This window comes from Euphorbia lathyris, chromosome 5 (genome assembly GCF_963576675.1).
Source record: "Euphorbia lathyris chromosome 5, ddEupLath1.1, whole genome shotgun sequence".
Classification (NCBI taxonomy): domain Eukaryota; kingdom Viridiplantae; phylum Streptophyta; class Magnoliopsida; order Malpighiales; family Euphorbiaceae; genus Euphorbia; species Euphorbia lathyris.
In genome coordinates this window covers 35,186,503-35,197,141 of record NC_088914.1, presented here as the reverse complement: position 1 = coordinate 35,197,141, position 10,639 = coordinate 35,186,503, and positions in this window count along the sequence as shown.

Genomic DNA, 10,639 nt, shown 5'->3' with positions numbered 1-10,639 from the left:
TGCATCTACAACAAGTATCAGACTCCACTAGATGGCGTCTTTTCCTTTCAACATTTGTAAGCAACCTATCTTTGCACCAAGCCACATGAAACTCCTAATGCGATAAGGAACTTTCAAGGCCCAAATATTCTTCCAAGCGATGGAATTCAAAGCCTCGAAAGCAGATTTGCAAGAATAAGCACCATTGTTCGTAAGGGACCAACAATGATTATCCATATCTTCATCCTTACTACTAACTTTAACTCCTCGGTTAAACCTCGGATGAACCTCTAACTCTTGATCCTCTGTGTCTTCTGGTTCTTTGACCTGTCCGATTTTGACAACCATGCTTATGAGTGATAACACAATAAACATGAAGAGTGGAGATAACGAGATTCATAACTGCATAAAATGTTCCGTTAATAATTACTGAAACTTGGTTCAACTTTTAAATATTAAGGGTTTGTTTGGTAATCTCGTAATACAATATAATATAATCAAAGTTGTAATGTAATCAAACTTGTAATTGTAATGTAATGTAATGGAATGGTGATTTTATTGTCATGTTTGGTTGACAAATAAAAAGAAAATGATGGAATGTAATTATCCTTACAATACTTATGTTTTCCTAATTAAATGTAATCGTAAAATTTTATTTACATAATTAAAATCAACGAAAAATGTGAAAAATAAGAAAACATGAAAAACGAAAACAAGGAAAATGCAAATAATTGAATCGAAATCAAATACAAAATTATATTAACTAAAACCAATAAATTAGTGCATAGTTTTTCGCTTTTTCATATTTTATTTTACATTTTTCTCATTTCTTTTAGTTTCCATTTTCAACATTTTTCAGCGTTTTTCTATTTTCTATTTTTTTTCCGGTTTCCTTTTTTTCAGTTTTCGCGTTTTTCATTTTTTTCTTCTTCTCATTTTCAATTTTTTTTTATGTTTTTCTACTTTTTGCATTTTTGACAAGGATGTGATTTGACAAATGAGAAGTTAGATGAAACTTTGAAAGTAGGATTTGAGATTATATATGCTTTAGATGTAATGGAAATTCAAGTCATTTTTCTATGTAACGGGGATTACAAGAATTGAACAAAATTTAGCTCATGGTTTTCTCATTCTATTAAAACAAAATTGTAATATGCAACCAAACATGGTAACGAGCCTTCAATATAATAGTCATTCCATTACAAAGGTCATTACATCTTACCAAATAAGACCTGAGAATAAAATCTCAACTTGCAAATAGTAGGAGTGAAATTGCACCATTTTGATCGATGTGGATAAAATTGCTCTTGGTTTCCAATGTTAAGGTTATTTTTGTACTTTATCCCTTAAAAGAATTACATAATTTCTAATATAAATAGAAAATAATTAGGCGGGATGAATTTTCCATTAACCTTTCAAGCATATTTATACAATTATTGAATCCTATATAATGTAGGACAACTATACAAGGTAAGACAACTATACATGAAAACCAAATAGGCAAAGACCTAATCAATGAATAATTACAGCTTATTTACAGCTCATATTCATATATTGTCAACACTCCCTCTCAAATTGGTGCATAGATATTACATATGCCCAACTTGGATAATGATTCATAGAACTGACTACTTGAGACGGGTGAGCCATCTAAACTCTTTTTGTACGGAATTTAAATTGCGTCAGAATCCAAAATGTCTTTAATGTAGTTCTTATCAAGTTCTACATGCTTAGTTCTGTTATGTTGAATTGGATTATTTGCAATTTCAATGGCTGATTCGCAGTACAAAACCATAAGCTTCTTCTAACCATACCCAAGTTATTTTTAGCGAATTTTCAACCAAGTGAGCTTGATTATCCCATAATTCATTGCACGATACTCAGCTTCTCTAAATTACCAAGTTACCTCCCACAAATTATAAGTAGTTAGAAGTAGATTTTCTATCTATCTTATCCCTTGTAAAATTAGAATATGCATATCTCACAATGTCATAATGCCCATTCTTAGTGAACATGATACATTTTTTAAACTTGGGATAAGCTAAAATGTGATTTAACTATATTCATTTGACAATCACTCGGATTATGCATAATCTGAGTTACAACACCAACTACATATGTCAAATCAGGTCTAGTGTAAGTCAAATAAATTAAATTTCCCACAATTCTCTAATATTTTTCTTTGTTGGTAAGAACTTGATCTGGATAGGTAGACAACCCATATATGATTTACTTCGATAGAAGTTTCTATTGTATTGCACATAGAATATCTAGTTTCATCCAAAAGATTCAGTGGATACCTTCGTTTAGAAAGGAAAAGTCCTTGCTTTGACCGAGATACTTCTTTATCGAAGAAGTATTTTAGAGGTCCTATATCTCTCGTATCAAACTCCTTAGCCATGTAGTTCCGAAGCTTTTCAATTTCATTTTCCTTACCTGTAACAATCATGTCATCAACATAGACAAAAAGTAAGGTTATATTCCAATGGTTTCTTTTGTAAAACAAAGTATGATCCTTATGAGCTTGTTTGAAACCATACTCCCAAACCATGCACTAGGGTTTTAGCCCATACAATGACTTCCTTAGCCAACACATCTTGCCTTCTTCTAAATCAAATTCTAGAGGAGGATCTAAACACACTTCCTAAGCCAAGTCACCATGGAGAAATGCATTTTTATATCAAATTGCCTTAGTGACCAATCTAAATTGATTGCCAGTGAGAGTACAACTCTATCAGTATTCGTTTTATCTACTAGAGAAAATGTATCCTGACAATCGATGCCATAGAAATGTGTATAACCTTTTGTAACTAATTTGGCCTTGTGCCATTCTATTGTTCCATCTAACTTGTATTTCACTGTAAATACTCATTTACATCCCATTGTATGTTTTCCTTGCGGCATATTAGTCATCTCCCAAGTAGCATTTTTCTGAAGAGCTGTCATTTTTCTTCCATTGTTGCCTTACATTTTGGGTTTATTAAGCATTTCTGAAACTGATTAGGAATTGACACTGATGATAACTTGAGAGAAAATGTTAGATTTGCTTGAGATATACGAAGATGTGACACAAAAGTTGGATATGTAAGGAAATAGAGGCATGCGAAGGCAAAGTGGAAAACAAAAATTTTCTATTATGTTCGTTATTTGATATCAAGAATAGTTAATAATCAAGAACAATTTCACAAAATACCTCTTGAAGCGTTCTACTATTAATGGAGTGATCTGTCGGAGTGTTCCACCATTGAAGTAAAGATCCTCATATCAGCTATTGCAAAACAATCAAGTGTAGATTATCTTTGATGTTGATCCACATGAGCTAGATTGAAGAACAATTGAGAAAGATTGAGAATATTGATTTTAGGTTTTCACTGAATCTAGAGGCTCATGTTACAGAATTATTTTGTCTGATTAAAACAACTAAAAACTCTAACCTCCTTTACTAAGTGTGTCGTCCCTATAGAATCGAATCGGTTAATTTTATTCTCTTCCAAACGTTAATTAAAATCAAACTATTAATTAGTAGATATTATTTAATTAGGAGATATGGTTTGATTTAAAATTAATTAAATAAGTATTTATATTATCTTATATCTTATATATAATAATAAAATAAAATTTATTAATTAACTTTAAAGAATTAAATAATCTTATTATTTTTTCCTTAAAAATTAAATCATTTAATTTCCTAAAACAATGGGTTTAATATTAATCTAGATAATTATAATTATTTATATAATTTATTAATTTAAATTATATATATATATATATATTAAATTCAAAATTCTCAAAACTCTCACTCATTCACAATGTAATATTTGGACCAATTTTCAAATTATCGTTTTTACCCTTCGCTCTTAATTCTAAGTGTATGATCCATCAAATTCTTACCATTGCTAGTCATACATGTTTATTGCAATTCAATTAAATTGATAGTAAAATAACTTTTTATTTTCCATCTATTAATTTATATCAAATTAATCTAATCAAATGTATAACGGAATGAGTGCATCGACTTAAGAAAGAACTGTCTTATTCCTCTAAAGTCATAAGAAGTTGATATTTGACCTTTTAACTTTGCACAGTTGGCGTACACTTCTATCCTTCATAACATATCCAAACGAATTGTGACAAAATATCAAGTCACATATACATGAGACGTTTGTTTCCTTGTCCAGATCGAATTGTTCAAACTAGATACATTATGTGAAATCTCAATTTCAGCCTATGACATATCACCTTGCAAGGATTTAGAAAATTTCTTCCACAAGAGGCTGGTGATATATCTCACATCTATCGAGAGTGATAAATGCTTAATATATCATTCAATTACCTTGCAATTACTTTATGTGACACCCAAAAACTTGTATGAGGCACACATTGAGTAGTTGGATCGTGTTAGATAACAGCGTCAAAGCATCACACTCTATAATTCAGAATTACCATGATGATTATTTAAGCCTGAGGATTATTTATAATTGCTATCACTTATGAGATAATCAAGTTAACATAAAAAAGATGTATCCATCCTGGTATCTCATATCAGATGTTAATGTATAAGAACTCTTTCATATACATCCATGTAACTACCTAGATATCCTCATATCTACAACTTGTGTGATCAACTACCCATTCAAGAATAAGAAACATTGTTATATGAAAGTCTCAACAACATTATGTCAATCCTTTAACATAATCCATCACTTGGCTGGTTTAAGTTTAAGATCGATTAGTTTCAATCATAAAATTTAGCATCACTTCATCTTATATGAACACTTTATGATTGAACATAAACTTAGAATTTCTTCTATCTATTAGTTATATGATAAAAGATGAAATGTCTATTAATAGTGAATTACAACTATATAATAAATCAAATATAAGTAAATAAACATTTCATAAATCATAAAATATCCTAAAATAATTGTCTTGGGGACATAACACTAACATACTCCCATGTGGACTAAAGCCAATTGTTCTTAAACCTTATGCTATAAGAGTTGGCATGACTAATATGTACTCGTTGGACCACCAGCTTCATTAACGGATCCATAATGTTATCCTTTGTGGGTACTCTCTCTATCATAGTATCTCCCATAGCTATGATCTCCCCGATGAGATGGCAACATGTGAGTATTATTTTCGGAATGATGATGAGACCATGGTTCCTTTTCTTGTGCAATGGCTCCATTGTTATCACAAAATACAGTAATGAAATTAACAATGTTAGGGACCACTCCAAGTTCAGCAATGAACTTTTTCATCCATACTGCTTCCTTAGACGCATCTAAAGTCACAATGTACTCAACTTCGGTCATAAAGTCTACTATGATGGCCTGCTTGGAATTAGCTAATCGTGCCCCATTGGGGATAAACATGTATCCTGATTGGGATTTACTATCATCACGATCTGTATGAAAAATGGCATATCAGTAACATTCAACTCTCAAATTTTCACCTCCATATACTAAGAACATTTCTTTAATCCTTCTTAAGTACTTAATAATGTCTTTGACAACAATCCAATGTGCTTAACCTTGATTGGCCTGGTATCGACTTGTTACACTCAGTGCAAAAGCATAACATACATAATCGAACTAATCGTGCTGTCATATGGGATATTAGTCATGTGATTCCTCTCCCAATCTATCTTTAGGATTGATCAATGGATAACTTAATCCCATGACACATAGGCAAGTTATCTCTTTTCGATTCTTGTATGTTAAAAACGTCTAATAACTTTGTCAATGTATGGATGAGTCCCAATAGCATGTTCGATCTATAAGGCTGCCTCACCTAAGTCTTTCATAGAGAACTATTGGACAACCAAATTTTCACTAACTGTAAAACTGCGACATCATTTCCTATAAGCAAGATGTCATCGACATATAACACTAGGAAAATGATTGTACTCCCACTGACCTTCTTGTACGCACAAGGTTCATCGGTGTTTTGCTCCAAACCATAATATTTAACAGTTTTATCAAAATGCTTATTCCAGCTTTTTAATGCTTGCTTGAGTCCATAAATGGGCCTCTCAAATTTGCAAAACTTGTTTGCATCCTTTGATGTGAAACCTTTAGGTTGCATCACATGTATATCCTCAAGCATATTTCCATTAGGGAATTTCATAGCCATTTGTCAGATCTCATAATCATAATGAGTGATAATAGCAAGTGATTCGGAATATCACTTAGGCCCAAGAGGCCCAACAAGGTCCGACCAGTGAATGGGCCAGGACAACAGGAGGCCCACAGGCCCAAGTCAATCCGCTATAAATATGACAATGAAGGAAGAAGAAGGGATCGGGTAACTAATTTCCTACCTCACTCACATTTGATTACCATACTCTCTTGAACCACTAATTGTCTTAATCTTCAGAGTGTCCGCAGGGACCGTTCCCCGCGCAGAGCCGATCCCAGAAGAATCCAGACCTTCCCGACGAAGATCCGGATCACTATTCCGTATTCCCAGATTATTTGGTGCGATGAATGTGGAATACAAGTGACCTCGGAGCTTCAAGCGAAATGCAGACCCCGACTGACTCTGTCCCAACGATAGTACCAGAAGTAGGAGCAACTAGCTCCATGACTAACATCGAGCGTTCCACTCCGAACATTCCAATCTCCCCCAGAAACCTGGGGCCACTGATGGAGGAGGTGAGCCCTGAAGAAGAAGAGACTTACAATACCACACAAATCCTTAGTGCAATACAAGGTTTTCAAACAACCCAGGCTATTCATACGGCGGCTCAGATGAAGATCATAGACCAACAAAGGAGCCTACAGGAGGAGAAAGCCAAAATCTGGCAATACCTTAAAGAAGCAGCAGAAACGCAAAGAGAGGGGGCGTTGCTAGGAGAGCCCGCGGGACCCGGGGTCCTCGTAGGAAGAGGGTCCGGGGCCGCCTCGGCCGGTGAGGGCGGTGCGCGGCGCGAGGAGGCAGCGGCCGCGAATAGCGAAGACTTGTTGGAACATAAGATCCAGCATTTTCTTGACAAGAGGGCCCTCGGGGGCGTCATGGGAGGAAGCATCACCTCCAGTAAAACGCCACTAGTACAAAGGATCATCGAGACGAGGTTCCCACGGGACTGGAAAGCTCCTCGACTATCCCAGTATTCAGGGACTGAGGACCCGAACGACCATGTGGCATCGTTCATGAGCACCATCAACTTATACTCGAAAGACGAGGACATCATGTGCAAGGTTTTTCCAACCACACTCTCGTCTAGTGCGCAAGAGTGGTATCGAGGACTCGCTCCAGAGTCAATCGACTCATTTGATCTCCTAAAGGATCTTTTCCTCTCCCGTTTTGCCGCAGAAGCAAAAGTAAGAAAGATCAGCTCGGACCTCAACGGGCTCAAGCAGCGAGCAACTGAACCGCTGTGCAACTTTCTTTCTAGGTTTCACCATATGGCCTCACAAGTTAAAGGCCTCAACCTAGAGGTGGCTCATGACGCTCTGGCTAAAGGAACCTCATGCGAGCCTCTAAAGCAGAAATGTTTCTAAAAGATGCCAAGATCTTTCGAGGAGCTCATGACCATAGCACAAACCTTCGTCAGATACGATGACTGTGACCGGCCCGCAGGATACGAGGAGTCAGACAGGGACAAGGCCAGAGGAGATACGCACAAGCAGGAAAAAGGCAGACCGATCGCAGAAGCACGTGAGGAGGGCCGAGCTCGCAAGGAGGCCCCAATGGCTTTTCTGGCTCGGGCCGAGCGAGCAAACCTGGAGCGTAGGGGAGATCAATCCCGCGGGAAGGAAGTGCATTACGCTACTCAGAGCCAGCCTCACCGATTCACGCATCAGATCCTATCTGCCGATAAGAGCAAGACCCGTGCCGAGAAAGAATACTGCAAATATCACAAATCCTCCGGACACTCCACGGAGAACTGCTATCAGCTGCAGAAGGAAATTGAGCGGATCACGGAGCAGGGCGCGCCACCAAAGGTGATCAGGCAGAGGGAGCAGAGCCCGAAGCAGCGGGAAGCAGGCCGAGTAGATGAGCCAAAACGGCCAAGGTACCACGGGGAAATCCACGTCATAAGGGAGGGGGCACCAGAACTCTGCGCGCCTCCGGAGAGCTCCCGTAAAAGGAAGGCAATCGGACAGACCCTGATGGTGCAACCACCGCTCTGGACCAGCCATTCGGAGGCTCTTGTTGTCACCATCAACATCGCCGGCTTTAAAATGCACCGAGTGCTGGTAGACACAAGAAGTTCAGTGAACTTGCTCACCTGGACGGCACTCCGCGCAATGAAGAATACTCACACTGCCCTCCGAGCCGGGACTTTCCCCCTGGTTGGCCTGTCAGAAATTGAAGTCCCAATGAAGGGAGTCATCGCACTATCGACTATCTTCGCCGAAGGTGTCGAGAAGATCGAGGATACCACAGAATAGGTGGTGGTCGATATCCCCCTGGCCTACAATGCCATCATCGTAAGGCCTCTGCTGGCTACCTTGAAGGCCACAGTTGATATCTCCGGATTATGCTTGACCTTGCCGCTTCAACACGGAAGGATCACCATCCAAGGAGATCGCATGCTGGCCAAAAGATTGCAGTGGGAGGCGACTCAGCCTCGGACAGCGCTTTACCTGGAGGATGGCCTGATGGATATGACGGGTTACAATCCCGTACCAATCGAGCCGGTCAGCGACTGTGTTCTCGGGGACACCAAGACAGTGAAAATTGGGACCAGGCTCGCGTCCTCTTTGGTCGACGAAATCAAGGCTGTCCTATCAGAGCATTCGGATGTGTTCGCTTAGTGCACCAAAGACATCACGGGGGTCTCACCTGATCAAGCAGTGCACAAATTGAGCATCGACCCCTCCATGGAGCCCTTGAAGCAGAAGATGCGAGTACAGGCGAAGGACAAGCAAGCCGCAGTGAAGGCAGAGGTTGACAACTCCTAGCTGTAAAATTTATTCGCGAGGTCCACTATCCGGACTGGCTTTCTAACGTTGTACTTGTAAAGAAAGCCAGCGGAAAGTACCGCATGTGTGTAGATTTTACAAATGTTAATAAAGCTTGCCCCAAGGATTCTTACTCGCTGCCTAATATAGATCAGCTCCTCGACCAAACTGCTGGTCTCAAAATCCTGTCTCAGTTTGATGCCATCGCTGGGTTTTAGCAAATCCCTCTGGACCCAGCCGACGCAGAAAAAACCTCTTTCATTACGCATGAAGGCACTTACTGCTACAATGTCATGACTTTCGGATTAAAGAATGCGGGGGCCACATATCAGCGATTAGTAGATAAGATGTTCGCCCATCTCATCGGCAAGACAGTACAGGTATACGTCGACGATATGTTGGTCCTAAACGATGAAGAGGGCAACCACCCGCGAGACTTGGCGGAGGTGTTTAAGATTTTCAGAACCTACAACCTTAAGCTGAATCCGGAGAAATGTTTCTTCGGAATTCGCAGTGGCAAATTCCTGGGATGCGTGGTATCAGAGAAAGGCATCGAACCCAACCCTACGAAGATCGAGGCAATCTTGGCAGTGGACCCACCGCGCGACTTGCAGGGGGTTCAAAGGCTCAACGGAAGGATCATTGCCTTGGAACGTTTTATTTCTTGCTCGGCATAGCGGTGTTTGCCTTTTTACAAAGCAATCAAGAAGGGGCATCCCTTTAAGTGGTCTACGGACTGTCAGGCCGCGTTCAACGCCATCAAAATCTTCCTCGCCACACCCCCACTGCTGTCGGTGCCAAGGCCAGGATGAGAAATTCACTTGTACTTCACCATCGCTGATGAAACGGTAGGAGTCGTTTTAACTCAAGAAGAGGGGACGGAGCTTTACCCAATCTACTTTCTGAGCAAAGTTATGAAGGGAGCCGAAATCCGATACTCTGAGGTTGAGAAGGCTCTGTTCGCCATAACTCAAGCATCCGAGCGTCTAAGACCGTACTTCCAAGCGCATACGGTTGTGGTCAGGACCAATTACCCTTTGAAAAAGGCCGTCCAGAAACCAGAGGTCTCCGGTCGAATCACCAACTGGTTCATTCGATTGTCCCAGTTTGACGTACGATTTGAGCCTCGCACGACGATCAAGGCTCAGGTACTGTCCGACTTCATCGTAGAATTCACCAGATTGTCTACTGCCAACCCCACGATAACAAAAGCTCGCAACAGCGACGTCTGGACCATGAGTATTGATAGGTCATGCGCTCTAGGGCGGGCAGGCGCAGGCGTAGCCATTCAGGGACCCGATAATCTCCGCATACGGTATGCCGTCCGGCTCGATTTCCCGACCATAAATAATCAGGCAGAGTATGAGGCCTTGATCGTAGCTCTTCGATTATCGAAAACAATAGTGAACGGACATCTGACGATATACTCGGACTCAAAGCTCATCGTTAGCCACGTCAGCGGTACCTACAAGGCAAAAGATCCGACGATGTGCCAATATCTGGCCCTCGCCACCTCCTTGCTCAATGACCTCAAAGCAAAAGGAATAACACTTGACCTCATACTGGTGCCACGTGAGGAGAACGAGGAGGCGGACGCTATTGCAGCTCTCGCAGCAGGCGAACAATCCAGTGACCCGCATACCCTAATCGAGTTCGATGTGGCCCCGGCCATTCGGAATAGAGAGCTCGCTACAGATCGACTCGGCGGACACTGCGACTAGCGGGTGGAGAAGTCCGATAATCAG